This window comes from Capra hircus, chromosome 14, assembly GCF_001704415.2.
Source record: "Capra hircus breed San Clemente chromosome 14, ASM170441v1, whole genome shotgun sequence".
Taxonomy (NCBI): Eukaryota; Metazoa; Chordata; class Mammalia; order Artiodactyla; family Bovidae; genus Capra; species Capra hircus.
This window is the reverse complement of record NC_030821.1, coordinates 49,038,982-49,058,633: the sequence shown is the minus strand read 5'-3', so window position 1 is coordinate 49,058,633 and position 19,652 is coordinate 49,038,982.

The window sequence follows — 19,652 nt, the reverse complement described above, 5'->3', positions numbered from 1 at the left end:
CATTTACTTAAGGAAAGTAAATTTAGTTTATTTAAAACTTTAAAATGAGAATAAAAATAAAAATCAGTAGCAGTTTATGGCTTTTAAACACAGCTGTATGAGTCTATGTTTCCAGGAAACAATTTTCTCTTTGGTGACCACTGTGAAAGAATAAAAAATTCTGTCATAAAAATATTGTACTTTGTGTGTCCCTTGGGCAATTAGTTGAGTCATTGCCTAAAAAAAGAGAAGACCAGAATTCTCTTAAAAGTCCAGGGTTGGCTCACTAAATGTTTATGGCTGGGCCATTCTCCTGTGCACTTTTCTTAAGAAAAAGAGAAAGTTTTATTCCCATCTCATTCATTTCTACTTGATAGAGCTGGATAATTACAGCATTTTCAACACTGATTTTTAAAAATGCCTCTCTAAAACCATGGTGATATAACATCTATTTTGAAGCATAAAGTTTTATTATAACTCTTTGGCTTTGTCTATGTTTTCCAAGTCTTAGTTCTAAATATTTTCTCCAGTCTTCACAACCGAAACAATCAATAAGGTCATTTTCCACCAAGGCATTTGTAAGAATCACTGAATGAATTTGTCTTTTTTTTTTTCATTTAATGTACATTTATCTTCTCACGGTTAAAGTTAAACTTCACAGAGAGGATATCTTTAGTTAAATTAAGACATAAGACAGCACATATTTGGTTGCAAACAAAGGTAAATGCTTCCTTTCTGAAATTTCTTACTGATGGTAATTCAGTATTGATTTTCTTTTTAAAGTTCCATACTTATTTATACCAGGCTTCTCTGGTAACTCAGGTGTTAATCTTCCTGCGATGCAGGAGCCCTGGGTTCTATCCCTGGGTCAGGAAGATCCCCTGGAGAAGGAAAGGGCAACCCACTTCAGTATTCTTGCCTGGAAAAATCTCATGGAGAGAGGAGCCTGGCAGGCTACAGACCATGAGTCACAAAGAGTTGGACATGACTTAGTGACTAAACCATCACACTTAGTTATAATAAGAGGATATATTTTTGCAACTCTCTGATCAACTCTGGATTTATCCCGTTTGAGAAAAATCTACCCTTCAGAAGTCACCTGAGTGTCTGCTGTGGACCTTGCCGTGTGTGTGTGAGTGTGTGTACGTGTGTGTATAAGCACTAGAGTGATGTCATCAAATGCACAATATGGTCTCTGGACCCAAGGAAATTCAGAGTTAACTGGAGGAGGGTATAGTGATAAACATTAATTTAATTAAAGAAAATTACAGTATACTACATGTAACCTCAGGAGAACAAACAGTCCATGTAGCTTCGAGCTCTGTTTCTCAAAGCATGCTCTAGTGTAGTCAAGTAAGTTCAGAAAATGTCTTTATTTTGATTGTTTGATATTCTAATATGTCTATGAATCTAAGAAAATGGAACATGGTATCAATCAATCTATTCAAAAAATGTTTATTAGGCATCAAACTTGTATTCAGTTCAGTTCAGTTCAGTTTAGTCATTCAGTCATGTCCAACTCTTTGTGACCCCATGAATCACAGCACGCCAGGCCTCCCTGTCCATCACCAACTCCCAGAGTTCACCCAAACTCATGTCCATCGAGTCGGTGATGCCATCCAGCCATCTCATCCTCTGTCATCCCTTTCTCCTCTTCCCTTCAATCCCTCCCAGCATCAGGGTCTTTTCCAGTGAATCAACTCTTCACATGAGGTGGCCAAAGTATTGGAGTTTCAGCCTCAGCATCAGTCCTTCCAGTGAACACCCAGGACTGGTCTCCTTTAGGATGGACTGGCTGGATCCCCTTGCAGTCCAAGGGACTCGCAAGAGTCTTCTCCAGCACCACAGTTCAAAAGCATCAATTTTTCGGTGCTCAGCCTTCTTCACAGTCCAACTCTGGGAATTTGTCAATTAACAAGAAGACTGTATCCTTTTGTTTTCTTTTTTTATAATTAAACATTTATTTTTAATTGAAGGATAATTGCTTTACAATATTGTGTTGGTTTCTGCCAAACATCATCATGATTTTTTTTTATTTTAATTAATTAATTTATTTATTTGGCTGTGTCTGGTCTTAGTTGCAGAACTCAAGATCTTTAGTTGCATCATGTGGGATCTAGTTCTCCAACCAAGAATTGAACTTGGCCCCTCTGCATTGGGAGCACAGCATCTTAGCCATTGGACCACCACAGAAGTCCCAAAACTGTCTTTCATATGGAGCTTTTATGTGGGGTCATCAGGTAAGTCTTTACTAGTAACATGAGGCCAGAGGCCTGAGCAAAGTCAGAGAGAAAGCCAGGTGGTTATGTAGAGGAAGGACTTTTGGGGCAGAATAAACAGCAAGAGGCCAAGGCAGGCACATACGTGGCAGGTTTTAGGGATGGCAAGGAGATCTTGGGACTGGAACAAAGGTCAGGAAAGGCACCGTGAACCTACGAAAAGGGTGTCTATAGTCCACAGGTCCTGGACCACTGCACCTCACCTCTTTTCTTGACTCTTATGGGGCTAAGGCAGAACAGAACAATATGCCTGCTATGGCCAAGAAAAATTAAGAGAGCAGAGACTAGAGGTACTCTAGGCACTGGAACGTGTGTTGGCATTTGCGGCTGACAGTTGAGAAAGGACATTCCAGAAGTGGGGATGGTAGAAACAGAGGCCATTAGAAAGGAGGCACAGAAAAGAAGAATAGGAAGTGGGACAAGAAGGCGAGCCTGAGACCTGAGGTCAGGTAGTTACTGGGTCTAGTTTATTTATTCAGACTAAACGTCGGGAATGTGGAGGGAAATACTTGTATATTTCAAGCTGAAAATAGATTCTGCCAAATTTAATATGTGACTTGAATTGGCCAGCAGCTTTTTTCATTTCTCCTTCACCTTTGAAGGAATAAGTGTCATTTTCATTGAATAGGACAATTTTGAGTCATAATGTCTGTGTCTTGGGAAAGCCATGCCAAGCATTGTTCCCAGTGATTTACAGGGAATTATTTATTTAACTCATTCCACAAGTCACTCATTTATTCACTTCATCATTTAGTCAGTGAGTCAGTCAGTGAAGATTTATTAAACACCTACTGTTGAGAAAACACTTTGTCAAGGGCTGTGTGGGTTACAAAACAGCTGGAGATCCAGCCACTGCCCTCCAAGAGCATAGGATTTTCCACAGGGTATAATAAGACTGACTTTTGCTTTTCGGGAAAAATCAATGTATCACTCCGGAAGTTAATACCAGTCCGGCTATCATTCTAGAATTCTCAAGGAAACCTGTCCAAATGAAAAGCCCAGATTGTCAGGCAACTCATAACACATATTAAATGACTGCCCTTGGATGAATGTAAGGTGAACTTGAAGAAACTGAAGACTTGATGATGAGCTGGGGTTTGTCTACTAAAGTCCTGTCATAACATCTGACTAGATGAAAAGAAAAAAGGGGGGAAATTAGGAGCGTTTGATGTTGACAAAAGTTAGAAAATAAACTCGTTCGTGCGCTTGGCAACACATACTCTGCAATTCCACCGTCAGGTCTTGCTTGTTCAGGAAGGCTCATTTTTAGTAATATAAATTGCTAAAATCAAAGCCACTGATGAGGCAGCTTCCATTCATCCCGTCCACATTTTCCATGATTGAAAACACAGAAACACACAGAACCCATTCATTTCACTGTTGGTGTATGCTGTTCCTCTTTCCTTTTGCTCCATTTCCAGACAATACTTTTCACTTGTATTGTACTTCCGGAACATTGTCTCTGCTGTGAATAGTCTCCTTCAGTTTCTCTGACCATAATATTCTCCTAAAAAAAAAAAAAAAGATGGAAAGGGGTATATGGATCTCGCCCAAAGGAGTCTGCAAGCACCCTCTCATTATCACCATAATCTTTCACATTAAGTACACCTAGAAGGATCTGATGGTAACAAACTGAGTCAGTATTTTCTCTGCTCTCTGGATGGGCCAGAGTTCTAAATTCTTCCAGAGCTGATACATGTAACCACAGGGTTAATGTTTTACAAAAGGAGTTTAGTAATATAATCATTTCTATATAAACAGCATCCTTTACAGTTATTATCAATATTGCTCATTTAGGGATTCCCTTGGTGGTCCAGTGGTTAAGACTCAGTGTTCCCAATGTAGAGGGCATAGGTTCAGTCCCTGGGCAGGGAACTAAGACCCTGCATGCTTCATGGCACGGCCAACAAATATATATATTTTATATATTTTTATATATATATATATATATATTTTTTTTTTTTTTTACTTAACTTGGACTATTTACTCCTAACAATTTTAAGAATTAAATTAGCATTTCATGTGTTTCCTCAATTATCACATGACCATTTTGAAGGGCTATAGCTACAAACCCACTCCATGATTCCTGCCTGGACAATCCCATAGACAGAGGAGCCTGGTGGGCTATGGTCCATAGCGTCACAAAGAGTCAGACACAACTGAAGCAACTTAGCACACATAATTACAAACATATAGATAGGCATGGGGAGAGAGATCTGTTCAGAGTCTAGCTCAGTGCTTTGAACACAGTAGATGCTTGTTTCCTCTCCAAGGACTGGTTGCTAATTACAGAGAAGCAACATGCTACTTGGGATGTGCCTATGATACTGGCCAAAAGGGCACAGAACTAAAGCTTTTTCTCTAGCTCTGTATTTAATTAAATGTCAGCTCTTAGGGAAGTGACTTCATAGCTCTTGCTTTGGTTTCACAGCTCATTTATGAAACAGAGAAAAAAAAAAGACTAAATTGACATGAATATCTCTTCCATAATAGTTGAAATTCCATAATTTCATAATAACTATAATTCCACAATAGGTCAAAATAAGAACCATTAGCACATTGATTTGGCTTTCCACTGACAAAGAGAGTGCTTAGCACAGTGACTAATTTTTCTATTTAACTAACTTGGTCTTTTCTGAAATGATTTTAGGTTTACAGTAAAGTTAGGAAGATAATACAGGAAGCTGCCTGTACCCCTCACTCAGCTTCCCCTATTGTTAACACCATGCATGATCACAGTAGAATTATCAAACTCAAGAAATTAACATTGGTACAAAAACTACTAACTTAACTACAGAATTATTCAGCTTTCATCAGTTTTTCCACTACTGTCCTTTTTCTGTCCCAAGATCCAGTCTAGGATATCACATTACCTTTGGTTATCGTTTTCCCTTGGTTCTCTCTCTAATTAGGACTCTTCCTATCTGCAAAGAAGACAAAGGGTCAGTCCTGAATCTCATCCCTCTCTTTCAATATTTCAGAACACGAACCTGAATTTGTAAAGCAGAATTTCTCATTTTTTTCTTCTCTCTTTAAAATCATCCCCACCCAGGAAACCATCCATGTGGTAACGGAAGTTGAGAACTGGTTTGTGTATTCTGAACCAGTGCCAAGAAAGACTTTTAGCAGGCTTAGTAAGTGGAATGACTGAAGTGGTTCCTGGGAAAGCAGCCCTTATCTGCAGGAAACATGCATCTAAGACACGATAGGCTTTTCATTCTTCCATCATCAGTAGAAATGAGTTAAGATCTTTGGCTCATTACCCAAAATATACTCATTTCACGTGTATTTTTTCACCTTAAACTTTAGCAGGATTATCATTTCAGAAATTGATGTGCATAAAAGTTAGGTCTGGAGTACACTGTTGGTGGGAATATAAGTTGGTGCAGCCGTTTGGAGGTTCCTCAATAAACTAAAAAATAGAATCACTGTACAATCCAGCAATTCTATCCCTCGGCATATATCTAGGCAAAACTATAATTCAAAAAAGATACATGCACCCCTATGTTCATAGCAGCACCATTCACAATAGCCAAGACATAGAAACAGCCTAAAAGTCCATCAACAGATGAACAGATAAAGAAGATGAGGTATGTACAGATAATGGAATACTACTCAACCATAAAAGAGAACAAAATAATGTCATTTGCAGCAACACAGTTGTAACTAGAGGTTGTCACATTAAGTGAAGTAAGTCAGAAAGAGAGAGATAAATGCCATATGATATCACTTAAATCTGGAATCTAAAGTATGACACAAATGAACCTATCTATGAAACAGAAACAAACTCAGAGACATAAAGAACAGACTGTGGTTGCCAACAGGGAAGGAGATGGGGAAAGGAGGGAGTGAGAATTTGGGGCTGGTAGATGAATACTACCACATATAGAATGAATAAGCAACAAATTCCTACTGTATAGCACAAGGAACTATGTTCAATATCACGTGATAAACTGAAATGGAAAAGAATATATATGTTTATAACTGAGTCACTTTAGGGTTTCCCTGGTGGCTCAGAGGTTAAAGCGTCTGCCTCCAATGTGGGAGACCTGGGTTCGATCCCTGGGTTGGGAAGATCCCCTGGAGAAGGAAACGGTAACCCACTCAAGTATTCTTGCCTGGAGAATCCCGTGGACGGAGAAGCCTGGTAGGCTACAGTCCACGGGGTCACAAAGAGTCGGACACGACTGAGCGACTTCACTCACTCACTTTGCTCTACAGCAGAAATTAACACAACATTGTAAATCAACTATATTTCAATTAAAAAATAAGTTTAAAAAGAAAGTTAGGTCAGGGGACACATACTGGCACACCAGCAAGTGTTGCCAGACTGCACACCTGAAGCTGCATGGTTGGCTCCTATTCTAATAATTGGCCATGCCAAGGCCAAGAGTAATTGTGAAGCACGCCTCTGCTCTCCTACGTACCAGGTATTCCTGGCTATTTGCTGAGCAGATGTCTCAAGTGATGCAGCCTGGAGAGTAATTGGGAACTGCTGAAAGCCTCGTCCTTTGGGGGAAATTTTGGAAGACAAGTCTTCCCCTCCTACTGTTTAAGCATTGCAACTTGTCAAATTATACATGGCAGATGGATTAGTTTGTCCTTTTAGTGGCAGAAAAGCTGTTTTTCTACCCTGGCAAAGGCATCAAGATATGACTCTACTGCTCCTCAGCTATATTTGGGAAAAATACTTTATTTTCTTTTTTGGTCTGTTTTAACAAGTGACTGTAAAAACTTTTTATTATATTATGCCATAATTAAATAACTGGCTTTCATTAATATATTGTTCTAGAAATGTGATCGGCAGCCTATAATTACATGTAAGACTTGGCTCGTTATTAGCTCAATTGCGTTGCCTTTACAGTGTGTAGGAAAATTACAAGATACATAAAATGTGCACTGTGAGTCATCTTGGCATTATTGGGAAAATGTTCTATTTATTTAAGAGCAAGAAGCAAATATAGCTTTTTCTCCCGGTTGGAACCATTAGAGAAATTCAATGCCTATTCTTTTAGTTTCCCATGGCTTGTTTTTTCCTAAATGTTTATGCCTTCATGTCTCTTAAGTTTTTCCTCTTGCCTTTCATATTTTCTGTATCTTTGGTTTTTTCTACAAATGCCATTGGTTTCTTCTCTGACTGTAAATTTTCAGAAAGTCTTCTGACCTGGCTTCGATTTTGATAGATAAATGTTCAAAATCATTGCCATTAAGCATTGTCATCTGTTGCATGAATAAATGAAAGAGAATAGCATCAAACTGAAAAGCATGTTTCCTAACTTTGAATGAAGTTCTTCAATCTTCTCATCTCTTTTAAAATTTCTCTATTCTATCCTAGAAAAAAATATTTCCTGTGTGAGAAGAAAAGTCTTCAAAATTGACCTACTTCTCTCTTCCTGGTCCACTGTAATCTCCCACTATCCTCCAGGAGAGCTTCCCAGGTGGCACAGTGGTAAAGACTCTGCCTGTCAATGCAGGAGATGCGAGTTCAGTCCCTGGGTCAGGAAGATCCCCTGGAGCAGGAAATGGCAACCCACTCCTGTATTCTTACCTGAGAAATCCCATGGATAGAGTAACCTGGCAAGGTACAGTCCATGGAGTCACAAAAGAGTCCAACTCAACTTAGCAACTAAATAACAACAAATCCTTCAGAAATATCCTATTATAGTTCTGCTGTTTTCCTCCAGTGCAAAATATCCAAACCTAAACTGATCCTTCTCCCTCAAATCCCGATCTATTCATCTTACTTTCTCTTCAGATATGAGTGATATAGTCATAGCCTCAGGTATTTAAGTTCCAAATTTCTGAATAATCCTTTCCTCCCTCATCATCTTTGTGCCATGAGAAAAAAAATACCAAGTCCTGCCAATCCTCCATGGAATTATGGAATCCATTCCTTCCTTTCCGTCATTTTATTGTTGCCAAGTCCATGCTCATCTCCAGACATCTAGACCCTTGCAACATCTGCTTAACTGTTCTATTTGCTCCTGATCGTCTTTTTATGCCTTATCCCTCCACTTGAACTGTCATCTTAAATTCCTGCTTTCCTCTTGCTATTTGCCTGCTCAAAAGCTTTCATTACTCTCCAAAATGTAACCCCATTTTCGTTTGCAGGCGCAGTTGTTACAGAATGCAAAGAATCTCCTGCCAATGAAATAAGAGGCTCATTTCTCTGACCTACACCAATTCCCAACCTCCGTCTCAAATTCAGCCTGGTTGCCTGGTTTCCACCACAGCTCAGAGCTTCTACTGTGAATACTTATTCACATTCCTGCCTCCCATCCCATCATCCATCAGGTATTACTGTGATGTAAGCTGTTTTCTCTTCAGAGCTCTTTAAACTTGTTGTCCCTCAAGTTGAATAAAGACTTTTTTTTTTCCCAAAGAACTTAGTACCTTCATGGAAAAATAATGAGTAATGAGATTAAGATTAGGTATAAGAATACCTGGACTTCTTTGGTAGCTCAGGGGTAAAGAATCTGCCTGAAAAGACAGAAGAGAATGCAGTTTGATACTTGGGTCAGGAAGATCCCATGGAGAAGGGCATGGCAACCCACTCCAATACTCTTGCTTGGAGAATTCCATGGACAGAGGAGCCTGGAGAGCCACAGTCCAGTTCAGTTCAGTCACTCAGTCGTGTCCAATTCTTTGCAACCCCATGGACTACAGCATGCCAGGCCTCCCTGTCCATCACCAACTCCCAGAGTTTACTCAAACTTATGTCCACTGAGTCAGTGATGCCATCCAACCATCTCATCCTCTGTTGTCCCCTTCTCCTCCCTCTTTAAATCTTTCGCAGAATCAGGGTCTTTCAAATGAGTAAGTTCTTCGCATCAGGCAGCCAAAGTATTGGAGTTTCAGCTTCAGCATCAATCCTTCCAATGAATATTCAGGACTGATTTCCTTTAGGATGGACTGGTTGGATCTTCTTGCAATCCAAGGGACACTCAAGAGTCTTCTCCAACACCACACTTCAAAAGCATCAATTCTTCAGCGCTCAGCTTTCTTTATAGTCCAACTCTCACATCCATACATGACTACTGGAAAACCATAGCCTTGACTAAATGGACCTTTGTTGGCAAAGTAATGTCTCTGCTTTTGAATATGCTATCTAGGTTGGTCATAACTTTTCTTCCAAGGAGTAAGCATCTTTTAATTTCATGGCTGCAATCACCATCTGCAGTGATTTTGGAGCCCCCCAAAATAAAGTCTGACACTGTTTCCCCATCTATTTCCCATGAAGTGATGGGACCAGATGCCATGATCTTCGTTTTCTGAATGTTGAGTTTTCAGCCAACTTTTTTACTCTCCTCTTTCACTTTCATCAAGAGGCTTTTGAGTTCCTCTTCACTTTCTGCCATAAGGGTGGTGTTATCTGCATATCTGAGGTTACTGATGTTTATCCTTTCAATCTTGATTCCAGCTTGTGCTTCTTCCATCCCAGTGTTTCTCATGATGTATTCTGCAAAGAAGTTAAATAAGCAGGGTGACAATATACAGCCTTGACGTACTCCTTTTCCTATTTGGAACCAGTCTGTTGTTCCATGTCCAGTTCTAAATTTTGCTTCCTGACCTACATATAGGTTTCTCAAGAGGCAGGTCAGGTGGTCTGGTATTCCCATCTCTCTCAGAATTTTCCACAATTTGTTGTGCTCCACACAGTCAAAGGCTTTGGCATAGTCAATAAAACAGAAATAGATGTTTCTGGAGCTTTCTTGCTTTTTTGATGATCCAACGGATGTTGGCAATTTGATCTCTAGTTCCTCTAGCTTTTCTAAATTCAGCTTGAACACCTGGAAGTTCATGGTTCACATACTGTTGAAGCCTGGCTTGGAGAATTTTGAACATTACTAATTTGTGAGATGAGTACAATTGTGTGGCAGTTTGAGCATTCTTTTACATTGCCTTTTTTTGGGATTGGAATGAAAACTGACCTTTTCCAGTCCTGTGGCCACTGCTAAGTTTTCCAAATTTGCTGGCATATTGAGTGCAGCACTTTCACAGAATTATCTTGTAGGATTTGAAATAGCTCAATTGGAATTCCATCACCTCCACTAGCTTTGTTCATAGCGGTGCTTCCTAAGGCCCACTCGACTTCACATTCCAGGATGTCTGGCTCTAGGTGAGTGATCACACCATCATGATTATCTTGGTCATGAAGATCTTTTTTTGTATAATTCTGTGTATTCTTGCCACCTCTTCTTAATATCTTCTCCTTCTGTTAGGTCCATACCATTTCTGTCCTTTATTGTGCCCATCTTTGCATGAAATGTTCCCTTGGTATCTCTAGTTTTCTTGAAGAGCTCACTAGACTTTCCATAGGGTGGCAAAAGCATCCGCCAACACGACTTAGAGACCATGAGTCTGCCAACACAACTTACAGAAAACAACATAAGACTGGTATCCCAGTAGAAAGATCTTGATATTTCTCCTTATATCTCAGTCCCACAGAAGGCAGGCACTGTTGATTTTCCACTGTGGTGTAACAGTGATTACAAGTGAGGAGCCTGCAAGAGCTCCCATACTTGTAAGAGTCATATCTCTGGGAAATTCTAGATGAGTCATCAGTTTCAGTGCTACCACTTTCCTCCTGGCTATTTGGCATTGGAAAGTCACTCTGGGTCATTCACTAACAGTACTCCGACTTCAGATTACTTTTTTAGAGCATTCCTACCAATAATCCAAATGTGATCCCTAAATAACATATTTTCTTTCTAACTCTGCTAACCCCACTCTCCCCATTAGTACAATGTTCATTACCACCTTCACTTCTGCTTCTTGCTAGGAATGCCCTCCTACCTACCTTCTTTCTATCAAGCTAATCTTTATTCATGTTTCAAGCCTCAGCTCCTGTCCCAAACTTGTCTGTAGAATCTTCTCATCCAAGCCAGCCCATCATGGTCTCCTTGTAAATCCTATCAGCCTCATCCTCTTACTTTCTGCCTAAATCACTATATTATGCTATTTATGTGCATCAATAGATCTATCTATTGATCTATCTTATTGCCCAAATATGCTGTAAAATCCTGAAAGGTTGATTATCTAAGCCAATGTTTTTAACCTAGAGGTCTTAGTCATAGTCATCTTTGAGGAAGAATGGAATTAGGGAAATCCAGAATTTTGCAAAGTCCAAGAATTCACAAAAATAATGAGTTTCCTAACTAAATAGGGCTTCCCTTGTGGCTCAGCTGGTAAAGAATCCGCCTGCAATGCAGAGACCTGGGTTTGATCCCTGGGTTGGGAAGATCCCCTGGAGAAGGGAATATTCTGGCCTAGAGAATTCTGTGGACTATATAGTCCATGGGGTTGCAAAGAGTTGGACATGACTGAGCAACTTTCACTTTAATGACTAAATAGATTGTATATGGCTTCAAAATATGTATATTGATATTTTATGCAATACTGACGATGTGATTATTATACATATGTCAATAGTATGATAATTAAAAACAATTTATTGAAAATATTGTTGAATTTATTCCAGTTGTTAGTAATTTTCAATCAATATATACTAAATCAACATATATATCTATATACATATACAATATATAAAACCGCCATGAAGGAATCTTGTAACCCTTATTACATTAAATCATAACTATCATACCTGGAAAAGTTTATCATAGGCAGTCAACCATCTACACATACAGGTCATCATAAAACACTTTCTCTGATCACTTCAATTTTAGCTTAGTTTCTACAATTTGGTGTGAAAGTCTCTTTCCAAAGCTAAAATGTTTTACTAACTTTGGCGCAATGTCACTCAGTTGATGGATGGGACCAACTCATTGTTGAATAAGTGATCTGCCATTAACTGCGCACAGTAGGAGGCAAACTCCTTAAGAGGCTATAGGTTAAAGAGTGGTTGTGCTTTTGGGGCAAAGACAATGTATTTAATAGCTCGACTTATGGAAGAACAAGGAAGAAATGGCACCCTAGCCTTCCCTCTACCAGCTTCATTTGGCCATCGTCACTTCTCTGAGTTTTTCTGAGCTTCTTTGTACTCATTTCCCAAAGAATTGGTGTCTCTAAATAGCAGAAACTCAGTCGCATTTGCAAAATACACTAGACAATTGAGTATCATTGTCTAACAGTTTATGCAGTTTTCCAAAGACCTATAAATACTCCATAAGTAGTGTGGTAACACTCTAAAAATTATAGTTAGTTAATAAAGAGCGCTAGTGTTAAAGAACTTGTCTGACAAAGAGACATAAGAGATGTGGGTTCAATCTCTGAGTGTATGTCTGCTAATGAGAGCCTTCTTCTGTTCTGCTTGTGTTGAATGACTCATGCTCAACATCAGAGTGCCCAGCCAGCTCCCCTAAGAATGATCTTTGCACTTGTCATAGAGATATTAACCATTAGAGATCAGTGTTTCTCCATTAAGAATTAAGATGTGTTAAGACTATGACTGCACCAAGTGGGCTTTATCCCAGGGATGCAAGGATTCTTCAATATCCGCAAATCAATCAATGTAATTCACCACATTAACAAATTGAAAAATAAAAACCATATGATTATCTCAATAGATGCAGAGAAGGCTTTTGACAAAATTCAACATCCATTTATGATAAAAACTCTCCAGAAAGCAGGAATAGAAGGAACATACCTCAACATAATAAAAGCTATATATGACAAACCCACAGCAAACATTATCCTCAATGGTGAAAAATTGAAAGCATTTCCCCTAAAGTCAGGAACAAGACAAGGGTGTCCACTTTCACCGCTACTATTCAACATAGTTCTGGAAGTTTTGGCCACAGCAATCAGAGCAGAAAAAGAAATAAAAGGAATCCAAATTGGAAAAGAAGAAGTAAAACTCTCACTGTTTGCAGATGACATGATCCTCTACATGGAAAACCCTAAAGACTCCACCAGAAAATTACTAGAGCTCATCAATGAATATAGTAAAGTTGCGGGATATAAAATCAACACACAGAAATCCCTTGCATTCCTATACACGAATAATGAGAAAGTAGGAAAAGAAATTAAGGAAACAATTCCATTCACCATTGCAACGAAAAGAATAAAATACTTAGGAATATATCTACCTAAAGAAACTAAAGACCTATATATAGAAAACTATAAAACACTGATGAAAGAAATCAAAGAGGACACTAATAGATGGAGAAATATACCATGTTCATGGATTGGAAGAATCAATATAGTGAAAATGAGTATACTACCCAAAGCAATTTACAAATTCAATGCAATCCCTGTCAAGCTACCAGCCACATTTTTCACAGAATTAGAACAAATAATTTCAAGATTTGTATGGAAATACAAAAAACCTCGAATAGCCAAAGCTATCTTGAGAAAGAAGAATGGAACTGGAGGAATCAACTTGCCTGACTTCAGGCTCTACTACAAAGCCACAGTCATCAAGACAGTATGGTACTGGCACAAAGACAGACATATAGATCAATGGAACAAAATAGAAAGCCCAGAGATAAATCCACACACATATGGACACCTTATCTTTGACAAAGGAGGCAAGAATATACAATGGAGTAAAGACAATCTCTTTAACAAGTGGTGCTGGGAAAACTGGTCAACCACTTGTAAAAGAATGAAACTAGATCACTTTCTAACACCATACACAAAAATAAACTCAAAATGGATTAAAGATCTAAATGTAAGATCAGAAACTATAAAACTCCTAGAGGAGAACATAGGCAAAACACTCTCAGACATAAATCACAGCAGGATCCTCTATGATCCACCTCCCAGAATTCTGGAAATAAAAGCAAAAATAAACAAATGGGATCTCAATTAAAATTAAAAGCTTCTGCACAACAAAGGAAAATATAAGCAAGGTGAAAAGACAGCCTTCTGAATGGGAGAAAATAATAGCAAATGAAGCAACTGACAAACAACTAATCTCAAAAATATACAAGCAACTTACTGCAGCTCAATTCCAGAAAAATAAACGACCCAATCAAAAAATGGGCCAAAGAACTAAATAGACATTTCTCCAAAGAAGACATACGGATGGCTAACAAACACATGAAAAGATGCTCAACATCCACTCATTATTAGAGAAATGCAAATCAAAACCACAATGAGGTACCACTTCACACCAGTCAGAATGGCTGCGATCCAAAAATCTGCAAGCAATAAATGCTGGAGAGGGTGTGGAGAAAAGGGAACCCTCCTACACTGTTGGTGGGAATGCAAACTAGTACAGCCACTATGGAGAACAGTGTGGAGATTCCTTAAAAAATTGCAAATAGAACTACCTTATGACCCAGCAATCCCACTGCTGGGCATACACACCGAGGAAACCAGAATTGAAAGAGACACAGGTACCCCAATGTTCATCGCAGCACTGTTTACAATAGCCAGGACATGGAAACAACCTAGATGTCCATCAGCAGATGAATGGATAAGAAAGCTGTGGTACATATACACAATGGAGTATTACTCAGCCGTTAAAAAGAATTCATTTGAATCAGTTCTGATGAGATGGATGAAACTGGAGCCAATTATACAGAGTGAAGTAAGCCAGAAAGAAAAACACCAATACAGTATACTAACACATATATACGGAATTTAGGAAGATGGCAATGACGACCCTGTATGCAAGACAGGAAAAAAGACACAGATGTGTATAATGGACTTTTGGACTCAGAGGGAGAGGGAGAGGGAGAGGGTGGGATGATTTGGGAGAATGGGAATTCTAACATGTATACTATCATGTAAGAATTGAATCGCCAGTCCATGTCTGATGCAGGGTGCAGCATGCTTGGGGCTGGTGCATGGGGATGACCCAGAGAGATGTTGTGGGGAGGGAGGTGGGAGGGGGGTTCATGTTTGGGAACGCATGTAAGAATTAAAGATTTTAAAATTTAAAAAATAAAAAATAAAAAATAAAAAAAAAGACTATGACTGCATTAACTATCATTGAATTAGCAAAACATTTCCATTGCTGACATCTTAAATAGCTCATTAATTATATTTTAATTACCCGTTGTCCATAATCTACAACTGCCGGCAACAGAGTTTTCAGTCTCTGATGCTAATTACATATTCTATAATGACTCTAAAAATCACAGTTGGTGCACTGGGTATAAATTAATCAGTACAACAAGTCAGTGTTATATTGTGCTTAATCGCTCAGTTGTGTCTGACTCTTTGCAACCCTATGTACTATAGCCCACCAGACTCCTCTGTCCTTGGAGGTTCTCCAGGTAAGAATACTGGAGTGGGTTGCCATGCACTCCTCTATGGAATCTTCCCAACTCAGGGATTAAACTCAGGTCTCCCGCATTGCAGGCAGATTCTTTACTGACTGAGCCATGAGGGAAGCCCAAGAATACTGGAGTGGGTAGCCTATCCCTTCTCTAGGGAACCTTCCCGACCCCAGGACTCAAATCAGGGTCTCCTGCATTGCAGGCAGATTCCTTACCAGCTGAGCTACCAGGGAAGACCAGTGTTATATTGGTTACAATCAATTCACCTTCATGAAGGTGACTATAGTGGCTTCCAACTTACACGCTTACGGTAATTTCTCTAGTGGTTAATGGTGGACTTCAGTTAAACTTAGTATTGATTTCTTTTTCTGCTCAATCTTTCATTATGGGAATCCAGAAACTGAAGTTTTTTCCATCAGAAAATTTGACTATAGGTATCTCAATACTGTAAAAAAAAAAACTTTTAAAAGAGTAATGCAGGGACATCCCTGGTGGTCCAGTGGTTAAGATTCCATGCTTCTAGTGCAGGGGGGCACAGTTTGATTCCTGGTCAGAGAACTAAGATCCCACGTGCTGCATGGCAAAAAAAAAAAACAATGTATCTCCCTCTTTAGGTAGAATCTCTAATGATCAAAAAATAATTTAAGACTACACTGCCAAATGCTCACAGGGCTAAACCTATCCTGGGTCCCCATGTGTGTGATTTAAGAAAGCCCAGGAAACCTCCTTCTAATCTGTTAAAGTGGTTGTCTGTTCCAATTACCTGGTCCTTATTTCTAAGCTGATACATGAGAACTGTCTGACAAAGAATTTCTTGATTTGCTTATTTATATATGACAAGACTTGCAAAAGCAGTAAAATTAAATTACATTTGAAAGAACTTTTAATGAGTCCTTTTTATTGAAAAGGATAAAACCCTCTTAATATTTGGGCCGAGCCAGAAAATGTAGGACATGTGGTTTTTAGATATAATGTTTTCAATTTCCGCATTGGAGTTTGATTTCTCAGAGCTTTGAAGGCATTGAAACTCTTAAGAGGTTCCAATTAAGATGCAAATCTTCCCAGGAGAAGATACCTTTAGTGTTTGTCAACAAACACCTTAGTGAAAAATAGCCCATAGCAAATGAGAATGGGTGAGAACTTTCCAGAATGTCAGCATGAGGAAGTGGAGCAGATTTTCCTCTTTTTTTCTGAAGCTAAGAAAATGAAGGGAATAAGTCAAAAAGACAAATAAGCACCTAATGGTGTTTTATAAAACTCACACATATACATATAAATAAACATATGTATACACAGATATACTTTCTCCTAATTGAAAAAAAACCTACTGTCTCTTGGGGCTTCCCCAGTGGCTAAGCGGTAAAGAATTGATCTGCAATGCAGGAGACACAGGTTCGATCCTTGGGTTGAGAAGATCTCTTGGAGGAGAGCATGGCAACCAACTCCAGTATTCTTGCCTGGAGAATCTCACGGACTTTAGCTCACCATAGCTCATGCCATAGCTCATAGCTCACCATCCCATAGCTCACCATTGCTCATCCCATAGCTCACCAGAGAAGTCTGCTGCTGCTGCTGCTAAGTCGCTTCAGTCATGTCCAACTCTGTGCAGCCCCATAGACGGCAGCCCACCAGGCTCCGTCGTCCCTGGGATTATCCAGGCAAGAACACTGGAGTGGGTTGCCATTTCCTTCTCCAGTGCATGAAAGTGAAAAGTGAAAGTGAAGTCATTGAGTCGTGTCCAACTCTCAGCAACCCCATGGACTGCAGCCACCAGGCTCCTCCGTCCATAGGAGTTTCCAGGCAAGAGTACTGGAGTGGGGTGCCATTGCCTTCCTTCTCCGCCAGAGAAGTCTGGTGACCTACAATCCATAGGGTCACAAACAGCTGTGCAAAGGCTAATGAGCACACACTACTCTCTCTCAATGGCTTCTAACCACTCTTCACATTTTTTTTCCTTTTTTTTTTGACCATGCCCCATGGTATGTGGGATCTTAGTTCCCTTGACCAGGGATCAAACTCTTGTCCCCTGCACTGGAACTATGGAATCTTAAGCACTGGACTGCCAGGGAAGTCCCAGGCTTTACACTTGTAGCCTGCCAAAACAAAAGACTGCTATATGGTAACTGTTAAAACTATTATCTACCTCAAGCATTTTAAGCCCCATCTTCTAATGGCATGATTCTAGAGCTGAAAATGTGCATACTGAATCAGTAAATATTGTGACCTACGAAACAGTAAAAGAAAAATTCTTAATAATCAGAGCCCAAGAATTCAATGAAGAGAATGCAACTGATAAAATGCAAGTTGCTGACTTATCAGAAAATGAACTAAAAATATTATATCTAAAAAGAAAGGTACTCACTATGTTTGGGACATAAAAATTTCCTTTTCTACTTTTCAGAAATATATGCTTTCTGTTTTCTCCTTTGATGGAGAATTCTAAAGGCTAGAAGCATATTCCAATATTGATAGTTTCTTTTCTCAAATTTTGTTCTGCTTCCTATAATGTACTAACCTCTAAGGTTCTATATTTCTTAAGTTTCAGTAATCTATCGTTTTGGTGATGATGGAACTTCGCTGGTGGCTCAGCTGATAAAGAATCCACCTAAAATGCAGGAGACCTGGGTTTGAACCCTGGGCCGGGAAGAGCCCCTAGAGTAAAGGAATGGTTACCCACTCCAGTATTCTGGCTTGGAGAATTCCATGGACTGTATTGTCCATGGGGTCGCAAAGAGTCGGACGTGACTGAGAATTGTGTAATGCACCATTCTCTGGAAAAATATTTCATAGTTTGCAGGGCCCTAGTTTGAAAAGGCAGCATAGAGTTTAAACTGAAACTGTCATCAGAACTTCCTCAAGTACAGTCCTTTATCTTGTCAGATGAGGCACTGTGACATCTCCCAGACTGAGCCGTTTCCCCAGTGTTCTGAACATGATAAATACTGGAGTCTGGCTGAAACAAAAGTCCCTTGCTTCCTAAGGGAAAGTTGCATGCACTCTGGTTCCCCCTTTGAATTGTTAAGAATCTTTTACTTTCTCAAGTTTAAAAAATTTGTTTTTCCTTTTCTTGTTGTAATTTTTGTTTTGTTTTGTTTTCCCCACCAATCTTCCCGTGTTAGTACATCTTCCTTTGATCATCTTAGATCATCTTATAATGAACCTTATATGGATGCAGATTTAATTATCAGTGAAGCAGAACTTCAAGGTTTTGGGGGGGATCAAGTTACCATCCAAATGTCAATACTGTTTTTTTTCAATCAGTCAGTCAGTCAGTTCAGTCACTCAGTCATGACTGATTCTTTGTGACTCCATGGACTACATACAGCATGCCAGCCTTCCCTGTCCATCACCAACTCCCAGAGCTTGTTCAAACTCATGTCCACTGAGTCAGTGACGCCATCACTTCTTTCTTTCTTTTTTTTTTTTTTGGTGCTAACAAAAATTATGCTCATGAACTCTTGAGTGAATACATAATTATGTCTGTTTATTAAATTCATCTATAAATGATGTTAGACTTATTTTGATTATTCAGTGACTGGACAATTGTTTGCTGGAAGCAAGAAATTTAGGAAGGAAAAATAGGGCTCAGACAGCATACTCTGGAGCTATCCCATAGTTTTCTCATGGAGTAAAGTGATCTTATTATATGTCCAAAAGCTATGGGGGAGATAATTGCATCTGCAGTCTACCTTTTCCAACAGCCCAAAAGAAAGCAGGCAGTTAAATACACACTTCAGACTTCTTTAGTGGTCCAGTGATAAAGAATCCACCTGCCAATGCAGGGAACGCAGGTTCGATTCCTGGTCTGGGAAGATCCCACATGCTGTAGACCAACTACGTCCGTGTACAACTACTGAGCCTGTGCTCTAGAGCCTGAGAGCCACAGCTTCTGAAGCCCGAGCACCTAGAGATTTTCCTGCAAAACAAGAGAAGCCATTGCAATAAGAAATCCGCGTACCACGACTAGAGAGTAGCCCCTGCTCACCACAACTAGAGAGAAAGCCCACATGCAACAATGAAGATTTAGTACAGCCAAAATCAATAATTAATATTTTCTTTAAAAAAAATAGACACACTCAATAATCAGGGCTTGCTGAGAAATCGCTAGCAGATTTGGAATTCTTGCTTTCTGATACCCAAATCTTTTCATAGAGAAGACTCTTGAGAGTTCCTTGGAAAGCAAGGAGATCCAACCAGTCCATCC